Source organism: Maylandia zebra, linkage group LG7, assembly GCF_041146795.1.
Source record: "Maylandia zebra isolate NMK-2024a linkage group LG7, Mzebra_GT3a, whole genome shotgun sequence".
Taxonomy (NCBI): Eukaryota; Metazoa; Chordata; class Actinopteri; order Cichliformes; family Cichlidae; genus Maylandia; species Maylandia zebra.
In genome coordinates, this window is record NC_135173.1 from 9,327,656 (window position 1) to 9,345,383 (window position 17,728).

The 17,728-nt window shown below is 40.4% G+C and overlaps 1 long non-coding RNA gene across 1 annotated transcript; it reads left to right on the top strand.

Annotated features, from left to right (window-relative positions):
• The first annotated feature begins 11,298 nt into the window (after nucleotides 1-11,298).
• On the top strand, nucleotides 11,299-17,338 carry LOC106674753 (uncharacterized). The gene is made up of 2 exons (XR_001341623.3): nucleotides 11,299-11,569; nucleotides 14,423-17,338. It is a non-coding gene; the product is annotated as an uncharacterized LOC106674753 (long non-coding RNA).
• Nucleotides 17,339-17,728: the final 390 nt, after the last annotated feature.

Sequence of the window (17,728 nt, forward strand, 5' to 3'; positions counted from 1 at the left end):
GTTCCAGTCATTATGCAAATGTGGCGTTTATAAGATTGGGGAAACCTGCAGTAAGCTGAGACTGAAGAAGTCACTTGGATGAATGACGAAACGTTTCTCCCACTGAAAACGCTGCGTCCAGATGAACAGAATCAACCTTTGGAGATGGTAGTTCTATTTTGATTTCTTGAGCATTTGGGGAGCGATCATGGAAGTGAAGTGAGTGTGTTATGTCATCTTAACCTCATAAAGTTCAATATTTCTGTGTTGACAAACAAAACGTTTGTCAACACCTTTTATGAGCATTCAAATACAAACAAAACATGAGCCTCAAACTATGAAACTCAGTGCAACAAATGAGAGTACAGTTGTGACCGCTGTGTGTGGAAAAACTTGCTGAGACTTTATCCGGACTGTTAAAGGAACAGGGAAGATCAAGTCAACAATGAAACAGTGTTTCAAAAGTGGAAACAAGCACCAGAATTTGTGTGTTTGTTCCTGTGGCACACTTTTTTTGGAAATGATCCAACTTGGCAAACACTTAAAGTTTAGGGAAAAAGTATTTTACTGCAGCATCTCTGAGTTAAAAAAAAATCTGTGTTTTTGACTATATTAAAGTGAAACTAGTAGCTGGACTGGTGCTTACACTACCCGTCAAATGTTTGGACACACCTTCTCATTTAATGTTTTTTCTTTATTTTCATGACTGTTTACATTGTAGTTTCTCACCAAAGGCATCAAGCCTATGAATGAACACACATGGGGATTATGTAGTAAACAAAAGTGTTGAATAACTCAAAACCTGTTTTATATTTTAGATTCTTCCAAATAACCAGCCTTTACTTTGAATATGGCTTTACACACTCTTGGAACTCACGTGATGAGCTTCATGAAGGAGTCACCTGAAATGGTTTTTCTTGGCTCCTCTTTTCCACACTGTAAAATAACTCTTACACTTACGCTTATCTCAGTTTAATTAACTTAGATTTATTAGTTAATTCAAATGCTTTTACAGTTTTTAACTTTGAGAATCAGTTTCAGGTTAATTAGAACAATCTGTTGATTAAACTCTTAACTTAGTTTAGTTGATTAAGGTCTGTTAATTACCCAAACGTCTAGTGTGAACTTGTAAATCAGTTTTATTTGATCTATAAAGGTTACTGGACCAAGATGTTTTTTTTGTGTATGAACTTAAGATCTTTAAGCCTTCAACATCAACTTCAGCAAACCTGTTAGGTTTACCGCAAATCTTACATTTAAATTTGTGTTTAAATTGATTTTTAGTTATTCATACATTATAAAAAATGAATAAATAAAACAGATTCAAGTTTATCTCATTATTTCACGCATCAAGTTTGTTACAAGGACTCAACAATTATTTCATTTATTGCTCCATCTTACTCATGTTAGAAACAGATATCAGAAAAATCATTAATGTTCCTTTTTGGGTTCACAATCCATCCATTTATTTACTCATTAGGTAATGGCTTTGTGCATGTTTAATTAAATTCTGACCAATACTCCGGGAGGAATAACGATTCTTGTGAACTGTGGACAGCTGGACAACAGAACCTTTACCATGGCATGAGCTAAAAAACTGCTGCATTAAAGTTCACAGCATAAACACTGTACTGCAGATCAGTGTGTGAATATAAACCATAAAACACCTCAAACTCTGGTATGTGACTTCATTTACAACCTCAATAAATTCCAGAGAACCAATTGCTTTGAAAATGAGTGCATGCTTCTGAAGCATAGCTTTCAGTGTGCTTATATGCAAACAAAACCCTATGAACTTGCATGAGATGAGCACTTGCAGAGTCCACCATTATACTGTTTTTCACAGAAGTACGTTTCTTAAACCATGAACAAATACGTAAAGGCATTTGCTGTGGAAAGGCAAACAGTAAAATTGGAATTTAAGAATTACAACAATCAGTGTTGATAAGAATCTTCTGAATGACTTCAAATGTGTACCTAAGCTCCTCTGGATAGTCTATGTTGAGGGCAAAAATAAGATCCATCAGCATGGCAACGGCACACGGGACATCACTCAGATCACACAGGATTACTGCATCCTCGAGACAACCAACACATCAATGATGCCTTCTTCTTTTACCATCACAGTGCAGAATTCCATCCCCTTGATTCAATGTGTCTTCATTGTCTGTGGGCTGTAGAAGATTTCGAGGACAGAAAAACTAAGCCTTTAGCACTTACCATCCTTGTGCTTAAATGGTTGCATCTTTAGGTGAGCCTAAAGGGAAAAAAGTCTGGGGTTTCATCTGAGATTAAAGTGTAAACCTTTAACAAATCTTTCTTGCATGTTAATTCAAATTATTCTGGTTGATTTAAAATGTCTCTTGACATTATTTTATTTTTTATTAGCCCTCAGCTGTAAAAGGCTGACTAACATAAATTGTTTGTTTTAGCTTTGGAATGTACTGACCAAAAGTCAATAAGTGGGCTAAAGCAGTGATGTTAAGTTTAAGAGCCCAATTTTCATGCCCATTGCCCCCAACAGTTTCACATACAAGTATTTGAAAATGAAATTTTCCGTGTACAGTTAGTTTTGTCAGAAAATTTATAGGGGAAGCATTTTATTAAGTAAAGTATGTAAATGTAAAGTATTTCTTTCTAATAACATTTTTCAAACACAATCAGAGCTCCAAAGGTACAATACTTTCTAAAACATCGTGTCAAAAGTACCTTATACAGGAAGTGCAGAATTATTAGGCAAATGAGTATTTTGTCCACATCATCCTCTTCATGCATGTTGTCTTACTCCAAGCTGTATAGGCTCGAAAGCCTACTACCAATTAAGCATATTAGGTGATGTGCATCTCTGTAATGAGAAGGGGTGTGGTCTAATGACATCAACACCCTATATCAGGTGTGCATAATTATTAGGCAACGTCCTTTCCTTTGGCAAAATGGGTCAAAAGAAGGACTTGACAGGCTCAGAAAAGTCAAAAATAGTGAGATATCTTGCAGAGGGATGCAGCAGTCTCAAAATTGCAAAGCTTCTGAAGCGTGATCATCGAACAATCAAGCGTTTCATTCAAAATAGTCAACAGGGTCGCAAGAAGCGTGTGGAAAAACCAAGGCGCAAAATAACTGCCCATGAACTGAGAAAAGTCAAGCGTGCAGCTTCCAAGATGCCACTTGCCACCAGTTTGGCCATATTTCAGAGCTGCAACATCACTGGAGTGCCCAAAAGCACAAGGTGTGCAATACTCAGAGACATGGCCAAGGTAAGAAAGGCTGAAAGACGACCACCACTGAACAAGACACACAAGCTGAAACATCAAGACTGAGCCAAGAAATATCTCAAGACTGGTTTTTCTAAGGTTTTATGGACTGATGAAATGAGAGTGAGTCTTGATGGGCCAGATGGATGGGCCCGTGGCTGGATTGGTAAAGGGCAGAGAGCTCCAGTCCGACTCAGACGCCAGCAAGGTGGAGGTGGAGTACTGGTTTGGGCTGGTATCATCAAAGATGAGCTTGTGGGGCCTTTTCGGGTTGAGGATGGAGTCAAGCTCAACTCCCAGTCCTACTGCCAGTTTCTGGAAGACACCTTCTTCAAGCAGTGGTACAGGAAGAAGTCTGCATCCTTCAAGAAAAACATGATTTTCATGGAGGACAATGCTCCATCACACGCGTCCAAGTACTCCACAGCGTGGCTGGCAAGAAAGGGTATAAAAGAAGAAAAACTAATGACATGGCCTCCTTGTTCACCTGATCTGAACCCCATTGAGAACCTGTGGTCCATCATCAAATGTGAGATTTACAAGGAGGGAAAACAGTACACCTGTCTGAACAGTGTCTGGGAGGCTGTGGTTGCTGCTGCACGCAATGTTGATGGTGAACAGATCAAAACACTGACAGAATCCATGGATGGCAGGCTTTTGAGTGTCCTTGCAAAGAAAGGTGGCTATATTGGTCGCTGATTTGTTTTTGTTTTGTTTTTGAATGTCAGAAATGTATATTTGTGAATGTGGAGATGTTATATTGGTGTCACTGGTAAAAATAAATAATTGAAATGGGTATATATTTGTTTTTTGTTAAGTTGCCTAATAATTATGCACAGTAATAGTCACCTGCACACACAGATATCCCCCTAAAATAGCTAAAACTAAAAACTACTTCCACAAACATTCAGCTTGGATATTAATGAGTTTTTTGGGTTCATTGAGAACATGGTTGTTCAAATTCAAATTCAAATTTTATTTGTCACACACACACAACCATACACAGTATGACATGGGGGTGAAATGCTTGTAGCTGTACAATGCCCGACCATTAAATGACAGAAGAAAAGTTTTACAATATTTACAATTTACAGTTTACTACAAAAATTTACAAATTAACTTAGGAATTTACAGTAAAGAATGTGCAAATAGCAGAAGAGATTATAAAGATAAGGATTATAAATTATAGGATTATCCGGTTGTTCAGTCTGACGTCACTAGCCGTGTCTGGGTCTAAACTCCGCTGCAGGTCCATATATCAAACGATCACTATGGCATTACTGAGAGTTGAAAAACTGTCTAAAGTCTTTCATCTTTAATAAAATGATCAGCGTTCTGCTCTACCAGGTGTAACAATTGAGTTTAACATCCAGGCATCCATGAAAACGGAATTTATGACATTTAACGGAGTTAGAAGTTAGCAGGGAGTTAGCTCGCTAGCTTCTATCTAAATACAATATAGCATGTCCTGACTGCGGGGTTTTGGAAACAAATTAAAACGTACAGCTCTGTTATCACTTCCAGCATAAATGAAGACAGAAAACTAAATAGCAGTGACGTTTGTAGGGTTACTGAAGTTGGGCTAGCTGGTATATAATGATTTGCTACGTGACCGCTAGCGACACAGCTATGTTAGCATAATATAAACAAGCTAACTTTTTTTCCACTCGATAAAAGTTAACGTGAGTGTTCTCGGTGGTCAGGAACAAATGTAATCGCATGGCAGGATGCTGTAAAAGGACCAAACTTCAGCCAGGAGAACAACTGAGATAATCCATCCACAATACGAGGTTAGCCATTCATATACTGCTGCATGGGCTGGGCTGTAGTTACATCCTAAGGTTTTAAAAACTGAGCTTAAATAAATGATTAGCGGTAATAAAAGCCGAGGGAGGTCAACAGTGGTCGCTGACTGTTTTAGGAGCTTTTTGAGATCAAATAGAAGAAAATACATAACATTAAACATGTTAACAACACAAAAGCCATATTAAACGCAGACTACTTTAGACCCGGAAGTAGGATTCGTCGCGTCATCACTGAACAACCGGATAGGAAATGTGTGGTGGTGCGTGTGGTGACGTGTGTGAGAGTCCAGTCTTATAGTGACGTGTTTGGGAGAGTCCAGCCCAACACCTGGTTCAGGCCCCGAATAGCCTGGGGGAAGAAGCTCCTCCTCATTCTCTTTGTTTTGGCCTTAAGGGAGCGGAAGCGCTTCCCAGACCTCAACAGTGAGAAGAGTCCGTTGTTGGGATGGGAGAGGTCCATCATAATCTTCCTAGCTTTGGACTTGCACCGCTTGGTGTAGATGGACAGCAGGTCAGGGAGCTCTGATTGAATGATGCGTTCGGCCGAGCGCACCACCCTTTGCAGGTCTCGTCTGTCCTGCTTGGTGCTGTTCCCAAACCAGGTGCAGATGTTTGCCGTCAGGACGCTCTCGATGGTGCAGGAGTAGAAGTTCTTGAGCACCTTCAGTGGCAGATGGAAGTCTCTAAATCTTCTGAGGAAGAAGAGATGTTGACGGGCTTTCTTAACCAGGGTGTTGATGTGACAGGACCATGACAGGTCCTGAGTGATGTGGACACCCAGGTATCGGAAACTGTCCACTCTCTCCACTGGCGTGCCACTGATGATGAGGGGTTTGTAATTTCTCGCCTGCTTTGTAGTGAAGTCCACGATCAGCTCCTTAGTCTTGCTGACGTTTAGGAGGAGGTTATTCTCCTGGCACCAGGTCTCCAGGTTCCTAATCTCCTCCAGGTAGGCCGTCTCGATGTTGTCGGAGATCAGGCCCACAACAGCAGTGTCGTCAGCAAACTGTTGTTCAATAATAAAATTATTCCTCAAAAATGCAACTTGCCTAATAATTCTGCATTCCCTGTACAATGAAAGCAAGACAACCTGCTGAATACACATTTATTTTTCACCCCGTCAGCAGTTTGCATTTTCACATTTTGTCTGAGCTTTGAAACACTGACATTATACAACTCTTTGGTTCTCAGTGAAAATGACCCACTTTGCAGGGGACAAACAGATCCGACAAAATTTATCAACATTAAATGACTCCTGAAAACCGACAAAGGAATGTGCTCCTAAATGATCAGATAACACATACAACACTGTAACCATAACACTGGTTCCCAGTTGTAGGTTTCCCAGAAGTGGGTTTACAATCTTCTGTTATTGCCTCTTGTCAATAACATCATCCTTATTTAACAATCCTTGCAGAATTTTTAGAACTGGGACATAAACAGTTCTAAATATATTCAACTGGGTCTACAACACCAAATTTGTCTCTGAAATAAGACAACCTTTTCTGTTCTGATCCTAGACATCCACTCTTTAAAATGCAGCAAAGTTATAGTGTCGTGGGTGATATCTGAAACCTGCAGCACACTGGCCGTTGAGGCCTGGAGTTGGACACAAAAATTATTTAGTCAGCCACCGATTGTGCAAGTTCCCCCACCTAAAATGATGACAGAGGTCAGTAATTTGCACCAGAGGTACACTTCAACTGTGAGAGACAGAATGTGAAAAAAAAAAATCCATGAATCCACATGGTAGGATTTGTAAAGAATTTATTCGTAAATCAGGGTGGAAAATAAGTATTTGGTCAATAACAAAAATACAACTCAATACTTTGTAACATAACCTTTGTTGGCAATAACAGAGGTCAAACGTTTACTATAGGTCTTTACCAGGTTTGCACACACAGTAGCTGGTATTTTGGCCCATTCCTCCATGCAGATCTTCTCGAGAGCAGTGATGTTTTGGGGCTGTCGCCGAGCAACACGGACTTTCAACTCCCGCCACAGATTTTCTATGGGGTTGAGGTCTGGAGACTGGCTAGGCCACTCCAGGACTTTCAAATGCTTCTTACGGAGCCACTCCTTTGTTGCCCGGGCGGTGTGTTTTGGATTATTGTCATGTTGGAAGACCCAGCCTAGTTTCATCTTCAAAGTTCTCACTGATGGAAGGAAGTTTTGGCTCAAAATCTCACGATACATGGCCCCATTCATTCTGTCCTTAACACGGATCAGTCGTCCTGTCCCCTTGGCAGAAAAACAGCCCCATAGCATGATGTTTCCACCCCCATGCTTCACAGTAGGTATGGTGTTCTTGGGATGCAACTCAGTATTCTTCTTCCTCCAAACACGACGAGTTGAGTTTATACCAAAAAGTTCTACTTTGGTTTCATCTGACCACATGACATTCTCCCAATCCTCTGCTGTATCATCCATGTGCTCTCTGGCAAACTTCAGACGGGCCTGGACATGCACTGGCTTCAGCAGCGGAACACGTCTGGCACTGCGGGATTTGATTCCCTGCCGTTGTAGTGTGTTACTGATGGTGACCTTTGTTACTTTGGTCCCAGCTCTCTGCAGGTCATTCACCAGGTCCCCCCGTGTGGTTCTGGGATCTTTGCTCACCGTTCTCATGATCATTTTGACCCCACGGGATGAGATCTTGCGTGGAGCCCCAGATCGAGGGAGATTATCAGTGGTCTTGTATGTCTTCCATTTTCTGATGATTGCTCCCACAGTTGATTTTTTCACACCAAACTGCTTGCCTATTGTAGATTCACTCTTCCCAGTCTGGTGCAGGTCTACAATACTTTTCCTGGTGTCCTTCGAAAGCTCTTTGGTCTTGGCCATGGCAGAGTTTGGAGTCTGACTGTTTGAGGCTGTGGACAGGTGTCTGTTATACAGATGATGAGTTCAAACAGGTGCCATTCATACAGGTAACGAGTGGGGGACAGAAAAGCTTCTTACAGAAGACGTTACAGGTCTGTGAGAGCCAGAGATTTTCCTTGTTTGAGGTGACCAAATACTTATTTTCCACCCTAATTTACGAATAAATTCTTTACAAATCCCACCATGTGAATTCATGGATTTTTTTTCACATTCTGTCTCTCACAGTTGAAGTGTACCTCTGGTGCAAATTACTGACCTCTGTCATCATTTTAGGTGGGGGAACTTGCACAATCGGTGGCTGACTAAATACTTTTTTGCCCCACTGTACACATATTACCTGATTATTGCAACTTTGAATAAAAACGCCCACTTGTGACTATTAAAATGCTCACAAGTTACACCAACATAACCCAAATGGAGAACATGCATCAATTATTTGGGCGAAAATGAAGGAAAATATTTATTGAAACTTTTCCACATTATTTCTGAAACATAGGAGAGCCAGACACGAGGGAAATGAGTGGGTAACAGGAGCTGGTTAGTGGCAGACCACACAGTTTATCTCATAAAAAGTCATTTAATGCTGATCTGTAGACCACATAGTCTTACTCCTCAATGCACTCTGGTAGAGGCAGTAAATAACAGAAGTGATTAGATAAGGGTGAAAAAGGGGACAACAAGAATAGCAGTCCTACCAAGAAAGATATTTTAGGACCCAGTCAGTTATTAGACACGTTGCTGAAATGAACGTCCACCAAATTATAACAGCCTGTGAACTTAAAAGACATTTTAAGAACACAGACGATATGAAAGTTATTATTAGCCAATTATTATATTAGTTAGCCGAGTTAGCCTGTTAATATCGTATTAATTTCTTTATAAATACAAAGAAAAAGGTTGCACGGATAATAGCCCTACCATAAGTACGAGAAAAGTTGCGCAGAGTAAAATAGAAACTGTCCTTCGAAAATGTAGTTGTAGATCTGTGTCCTAATCCGGACCGCACTCCACCTATTGGTGACCTAGGATCTGGGCTGAAAAGTGCTATCTGTAATTACAACCCTGCATCCCTGTTAGTACTGTCCTGTTGACTCACCAGCTAAAACAGTTATATTTTCCTCATCTTCATTTTTCAATTGCGAAGGGACTTCATCAAAAAAAGAGTAAAAGTTGCATGTGCCATTTTTGGTAGTTATATCCATCTCTAAAAGATTTTGAATATGAAGTTATCTGTTTTACAGTGAAGTTCAGTTGTAAAAATAATCACTAGGTGTTGATAAAAAGAGCCACAGTCTGGCTTGGAATAACAGGTGAGTATTTCAGACTTGGCACAAGGATTATCAGTGAAAATCAGCAAGAGAGAAATTCAGTACAGCCTCTGCAGTGAAACAGGGAGGAGATGATGGAGTTGCATCAGCGAACTCATCACAATACTGAAAATGCTGGCTGTCATGAATGAAGCTCAGCGTCAGAAGTTTATTCCAGTTTATTCCAATCCTGGGATTGACACTGTTTTCTAAAAGAGAGGTGATCATTCACACCTGTGCTGTTATTAGAAACATGAGCTGACCCAATATGCACTCTGTCACTCCTGTGTTATCCCTATTATATAAATTTTAATTCTTGATGTTCTGTAAAGTCTTGAGGTTTAATAAAAATGGTCTTATTTTGGAGGAAACGTCTCACACAGAATAACCATTATAGCGTGTGTCCCTCCTGTGTCCACTGGATGGCAGTAAACGTTGACGTGTCTTCACAAAAGAGCACAAAAAGAATTCTTTTTTATTCTTTTTATCGTAACTTTGGAGGTTTATTATTTAAACGGGTAAGTATGACGAAAGCTATTAAAATGCCTCTGCATGTATATATATACATATATGTTCCGTTTTTATATTTTATTCATGTTCTATGTCATTGATGGTTGATTTCCTTTTCGATGCTTCAGGTTCAGGGAGTTATTAACTCCTGTGTCTACTGCTTGTATAAGGTGAAGCTTGAGAAAGTGTTTGTTTGTTGTTTTTTTTTTTGTTTTTTTGGCAGATAAACAGTTTTGATCTTAACCATTATCCCGGGAATTCGGCTAAAATGCCTCATCATATATACACATTGAGCCTGAAAAACTACAAACTTGGAGGTATTCTTTTTAATCCGATCATTTTAAGATTTTCAAATTAAAGACGAAAACAAATACCCGAAGATGGTCCGTGTGTGTGTTGAGGAGATGCTCTGAAGACTAAGGCCGAACGTATAAGGATCCTATGAAATAATCATCGGTTTTCGGACAAGTAGCTCGCTTCTGAGCTCATTCTGGTTTCCAGTTCCTACATCGGTTTAGTTTGGGCGCTTTACCACACGCAGTATTACGCAGGTTATTTTGTTATGAATTTATTTTCTATTGAAATGTGTTACATAAACAAATGAACAAACCAACAATAAACAAAAATGAATAGTTTGATGAACTATTCAATTCTGGTCCTCGATTCTGGGGGATGAATTTCGCAAATTTGACTAAACTGATCCTTCTGTTCGTAATCCCGGTTTGCAAATGTTGCTAAAAGGGGCGGGGGGAGCAGGTAATTATAACAGTAAAGTAGTACAGTTTGGTTAGTTAGTTCAGGGTAATCTGAGCAGCAGGGGGAGAAGGAGAAGGAGGAGATGCTGCTGACCGGCTGGGCATCCTTCATAATGTATGGAGAGGACAAAGGGCGCACGGGTGGATTTCAGCCTCAACTTTGACAGAGCCGTAACCCAAACCTGTCTTATCCCACTCCAGTGGACTCGCGTCAGCTGAAAGGATGATGACACTTTTTCCACTTGCAATCTGTCTAATAATCACCGACAGCAGGTAAATGAGCTCTGGAGGAACATCTGCGTGCTGGTATAAAACAAGGAGTAGAGGAGGCCTAGGTTAGGAGACACTTTCGGACCTGTGCAGGGATGAGAGCGCGGAACTTGAGGCCTGGCTGCGGCGGTGAGCCACACCCGCTGGATGCTGGTAGGTCTGATTGCAGATATTACGACGGTTGGAGTTTTATCGGACACTAGAAGGTAAATAAGAGCCAAAAAAATACTCGTTTTTCTTGTTTGCTTTATATATTAATTACACAACGAAGCTTTTGTTCCTCTGTGGTTTGTTTTTTTTAACCACAACACATATTTTGTTAAAGTAAATATGGGCAGTGTTGGATTACTAGTCCTGCTTGACCTCATCATTCCCACTGCAGTGCGCGTCCAGTGCGTAAAGGGCGCAGGGGAAATTTTCCGTAGACCTGCGTGTGAAGGCGGCAGAAGGAAAGGGAGGAGGGCATAATGGATTACTATACTGCCACTGAGTTAAGATGCTTACCAACTAATTACCTGTCCACTAGAAAATCCTCTGCTGCCCCAAACCAGCAAGTATCCGCGAGGGAGGGAGACGTGGAGCCCAGGAGAATAATCTGATCCTGTTTGGACTCTGAAGGCTGAAGAAGTACAAAAAAAGTCCATCACATGCTGCCCAGTCGGGAAATTTTGTCACCTTCATTACAGTTTAAAAATATTTTGAAAATATTTTACTCCTGGATTGTTTGAAGGGTGGGTTCAGCGAAGAAGCTTCTTCAGTTTTTCTAACTGATGGGGTTTTGAGCGCTATAAGGATACTACATGATCAAGGTAAGGAGCAATGTCCGGCGCAGGACTTTAATAGGCAGAGTGAAATTTAAAAACAAAACAAAACGGGGAACTATGGTCTGTAGTCAAGTTGAAAATGACAACTTAATGATTTTTCCCTCCAGATTACTGCAAATTTCATGATGTAAAGATGTGAGAATTTTGCATAAAGACACAGTTATAACACAAGGCTCAGTGGACTTAGCTTTCACTGTGGTCTGATTATAAAAACATGAATGCATTTTATTCCATTTATAGAAAATCAGGTTTTTTGGAAATGTGTGACCTAATAATTATTATTGTTCAGTTGTGAGATACAAACTAAAAACAACCAGCTAAACAGAGTAACTTCGGATGTTTTGATCTCTCTCTCTCTCTCTCTCTCTCTCTCTCTCTCTCTCTCTCTGTCTCTCTCTCTCTCTCACTCAAGCTTTTTACAGTATCGATCTCTCCCGGAAACGGGAATATGAGCCCTGCTTTGGGACCCATTGAAAGCATCTCAAAAATCACTTAGCACATCATTCCCTACAGCCAGAATCAATTCGAACAGCAGACCTTCAGACCGTGTTCAGGAAGGCTCTCATGGAGGCCATAAATGCAGTGCCAAGACCTCCCCCCCACCCCAGCTACCCAGTGCTAACATTTAGAGCTCAAAGACAGTGGGTGAACTGGGATAAACAGTCCGATCCAGTAGCCCAGCAGCAGATGGCATAGCTGGATTTACTCACTATCCTGTGAGCTATAAACAAAACAGAGATGAGGGAAGGACACTACTGATTCTGATACAGACTCTGCATGTGACTGCAAAACCACTGGCACCAAAACACAAAACTTCAAAAGGTTAGTGGTAGCTTCGCAGAAAAGACACAGGACTCAGGATTCACACTTGTGCTGTTGCTCTATTGCAGAATAGTCAGACTTCACTTCCTTCTCCTCCTGTTCTGTGTATGGCACTGGTAGAATTCACTGTCACAGCACACTATCAGTGAATTACCATAGGGCCATAAACAGAGTAGAGACAGAACCACACAGCCTACATTGGTGTCCTCATTCTGATTCTGAAGTTTGTGATTGATGGATCTACTCTCGACCTCACGCCAAGTCTTCTTTGCCCATTTTGGCACTAGCACATTTTTGCTTTGTTTCTCCTCTTTTGAGCAATCATGTGTGGTGCCAATATAGGATGAGACAGACGTGCAGCTTTTCAGATTAAAGGAATCCAAACTTTTTTCTAATGCCTCCTGTGTACTATCTTTGTGCAACAGTGAGAACCACAGAGAGAGGAGAGGGAGGGATGGGGAGGTTGAACTGTGGATCTCATCGATTGGGTCGTCTATCTCAGATGTCGCTGGTTGCCATGGAGGCTTTATCTCTGAGATGCTGCTCCATGTAACAGATCTGGTGGTGGTTACCGGTGCACTCTCCCACAGTGTTTGGCAATGGTAGAACTCACTCTGGTGAGTTGGAAGGATCCGGTGGTTCTAGACTTGCCAACAACTGACTGAGAGCTTTTGCCCATTCACCCTCCACAAGGGGACTCACTGCAGGACAAGGTGCTTGGAAAAGGGCCATAACCTTTTTTTTTTTAAAATCCTGGTGTCAAAAAAGGTCAGCAGGTTCAGGTGTCGCTTGTGTGAGTGACTGCAGGCGGAGCAGCATGGGGTTAAAACTGATGATCCCCCCCTGAGCGTTCTTGCAGTCTCAGAACACTTTAGAAATCTGCAAGGATGGAGAAAATTTCCAATATTTGGAAGGAACAAGACACAAGGACAAACACTGCTGAAGTCCACCCAGTCTGTCTCTAAACCTCCTGAAGCTGCGATGCTTCTCAGAGTTTTCTTGAACGCGGTTTGTCGATCACAATATCTAACTCTTCTGTAATCTCAGGCCTTAAACACTCAAAGTACGAACCAAAGGACACTTTGATTATCAGGCCATGAGACAATAATCCATGTGCAGACCATTAAGCTTTGAACTGACAATCATTTGCCCTGATTGAGAAATCAGTAGTGCTCGTTTGTCTGAAAGGAGCAGCTGTAAATAGCTGTAGCTGCAAATCTGCTAACAGCAGCAGCAGATACAGAAGCTGTGCTGATGGTGCAACCAGATCTTTCTCAGTCAGGAAAGAACTGAAGTGAAGCGGTGCAAAATGATGTTAAACTGAGGCTAGATGCATTTGTTACATTCACAGGGTTGTAACTATCTTTGAGGGCTTGCAATAAAATCCTCAGTTCTACTTTCGGGAAGTTAAAGAGACAAAAGGTGATGCTTACAATCTGCAGTTTAACATACAGTGCACATAGTGATAGTGACGTTTGATATGTACACTTTTTGAGACCTCTACATGTTAAAATAAAGAGTTTATATTTCTGAAATTATGATTTTTTGGGAGACTTCCAAGTAATAATCGAACCTTTATGTAGAGATAGTATGTTTAAACAGTTAAATAAACGTCCAAAACATAAAACAGGTGTTTTACAGCTTGGAAAATTCCAATAAAATGTATCTAAAATCTGTTACGAAATGAAATTTGTCTTTAAATGTTTCCATCATTAAACGTATTATGTAGATTTCAGTGTTTCTATAACGTAAGTATGCAGATGTACAAAAATGATTTAGCTAAACACCTGAATTTGAATAAAAATGAAGTCAAAACTAGGAAGAACACATGGTTTAAGAGTGATGTGGAGAAAAGTGAAAAATCTGTGTTCTTAATTTAACACGTCCATAAAGTAGCTTAAGGTTATACTGAAGTACAGCGCATTCATAAAAGGACAAAACATATAGCTGGCAGGGCTTCATCTGTGCAGCACCGCCGGAGCAATGAGCGGCTGATGTATGTTCATCATGTTTCAGTCCGAATGCCGTGAGAGTCCATTATGGCCGACTGCAGAGGACCTGAGGTTAAGTGGTGCCAGAAGAGAGAGGAAAGAGGGAGGCCGACATGCTGACAGCTGGTACGAGTGATTAGACCGTGCAGTGATGCAGGGAAGGCATCAAAGCTCTTTAGGGAGAATCCCTTAGTGGGAGGACACAATGATACACACACACACACACACACACACACACACACACACACACACACACACACACACACACACACACACACAGAGGAATGAAATCCTGATACACAACTTCCTGGTTGCTAAAACTGCTTACAAACTCAGCTTACCACATCCAACAGCATAGGCTGCACTGACCATCTGTCTTCTGCAGATGCATCACCAACCAATGGATTATCAGCAGCTCTGCCCTAGGACACACACCCCTCTTTCACACACATACTAACCCCCCTCTGATTTCGAGAGTCTGGTAATACAACAGAATGAGTGGTATCATTAGATTAGATTGGGTGTGGAAGTTATGGAAGGATCTCCTCATTAATCACACGCGCTAATGGCAGTTTAATAGCTGTTGTCTCAACTGCTTCTTTCCGTTGTACATCACTGTGCAGCTCCTCTGTTACAATAAAAGTGTTTTAATCTCAACAGGATGGTAAGTGTTGATTCATTTGAGATTATCTCACAATACAAACGACCAAAAAATGCTTGAGGAAGTCAAAGAAAAGCTGGGATTTGGAAGCAAAACTTGTTTTTCGGGTAAATTTTATTGTTACGTTATCAGAGTATTAGATGCAGCATTGTGAGCTTTAGTCTGCTGCCATAAAGAATCGTATTATATAGTTAAAGAAGTATAGAGGCCATGCACTATAAACACACACGCGTACAAAGAGGAAGACTGGATTACAATAATCCAGGGACTGGGGGTATTTTTAGGACTACATGACCAGAGGCAGACACTTGAGGAAAACAGATAATCACTGTCATATGACCAGCTGGATTTTCTGGATATACAGTTAATTACGTAGTGTCTGCGAGGAACACATGTAGAGCGAATGATGTCAGTACAAAATTATTTTGACTGCCTCAAATTATCTCAGGGAAAGAGGTTGTTAACCCATCTAACTCCCCAGAACTTTAATAACAGAACCAAATAGTGTATTTATTGGTTTTCTGATTCAGCCGATTAATTTAAATTTAAATTCATGCAACCTCATATTGTATTAGTTTACGCCTAACACAGGGGTGTCAAATATTTTACCGGTGCTTTTATAAATGTTATTTTCATACTGAAAAAGGCCTCCCCCGTGGCTATTCATACCACACAAAATTTATTAACTAATAGATAAACAATAAAATGACAGAAAAGGTTTTGTTTTTACACAATCTATTAAAGAAATTTGTATTTTTTACAATGAATCCACATTAAAAAAAAATCTGCAAAGCAACAAAATTTTTATGTGTTATAATTACAGGACAGATTGAGCAACAAACTACATATAGTTTATTTATAGTTAAATATGCTATATAAGAACAAGTCCATTTACCATTAACCTTTCCAGCAATGCTTCTAATTTTGCTGGAAAGCAACATAACCCAACTTTAAGACAGTCTACAGTAAATATTTGCGTTTTATCTTCCAACAAAGGCTTTTGTAAATGGCAGTGCAAATGTTTACATCTCCCATTCGTTATTTCCTCTAGGTCTACACCTGTGGGAATGGGAGGCAGAGCCTTCAACTTTCAGGCCCCTTTTCTATGAAAACCAGCTTCCAATTTGGATTTTGGAGAAATACACCCTCTCTACTTTTAAGATTAATCTTAAAACTTTCCTTTTTAATAAAGCATATAGTTAGGGTGACACTGAATCCTCCCTTAGTTATGTTGCAATAAGTCAGGGCTGCTGGGGGCTTTATATTAGCAAGCCAAAGTGCTCATATGGGGTCTAATTGTTGGGGTTTCTATGTTTCCCATGTTTCCCAAGTACTAAGTAAATTGTTACACTACTCACTACAGTACTTTCTCATTACTCCATAAAATGACCTCAAATGCAATGTCTCATAACTATCACGTAACAATATAAAACTTTAGGCTACAGTCCCACACACTAATACCAACATGAATCCCTATCCTAATGAAGACACACGTACAATCTTTCTTTTAGTATTTACATATGAACGTGAAGGTGTGACAACAAAAGTAAAGATTAAAAAAATCTTTACTTTTGTTTGAACTTATTGTGATTGTTTCTGTCCTGGCAACAGTTTGCCCGTTACCATCACACTTTTGTCCCTTTTCTGGAATAAAAATAAAAGTGCTGTCTATATTTCTGCTCCTGAAAAGCTGTGTCTCTGTACTGCGCCACAATTTTCCTCCTCCAGCATACGAAATGAAAGCATCTGAGTGCAGTGCAACCGTGCAGGAAAAAAAAATGCATGTTTGCTTTATGATTTTTTTTCTATCGACCTGGCGTGCAGATATCTGAAGAATCTTTGTGGCACAAGTAACAACATAAATGCAACTTTAAGGTAATTACTGAATTTAGTAATACATTCCATCAAGTTACAGTACTGCACTTTTACCCTAACCTTTAGCAAAGCCTTCACCTTAAAATTTGGTGATATATGTTATGGGGACTTATTGACCTCACAATGGAGGTAGCCCACATATTGTGACTGTGTGGCTTCATGTCCCCAAAGCACAGTATTAACACACACACACACACACACACACACACACACACACACACACACACACACACACACACACACACACACACACACACAGGTTTCAGATACTCCATACAAGGATAGCAGCACTGAAGGCTCTGACAGTGACACATTGTTGTGTCCACACATACTATTGCATTTGTTCTGTAGATGCATTTACCAGAAGCGCTAGAGGGCGCTAGTGAGTATGTTGTTCTGGTTGTGGTTTTGAAGAAGAAAAAAGAAAAATAAAGAAAGGAGTCAACTCCGGTAATCCTCTGTTCCTACCTGCGTGTGTGTGTAATGCTTGCTGAACTAACACCACACAACACACATACAAGCAATTAGGACCACAGCTTACCAAACGATAATGTTACTATTCCTCCTCCTAGTGGGTGAAACTCACAGTGCACAGTCTTTGTCAAGCTCTGGCTAAATTGTTAAGCTGGTAGTGCAATCCCTGGCAACTAAAGTGTGAACCCCAAGTTGCTCTCAGATGCATTTTTTTGGTGTGTGAATGTTAAACAGAAAGCACTAGCGTGAAGGGGAAACATGGCTTTTGTGAATGAGGCAGAACCAGCCCATTTACTATATATTTTAATTCTTGGAAACCAG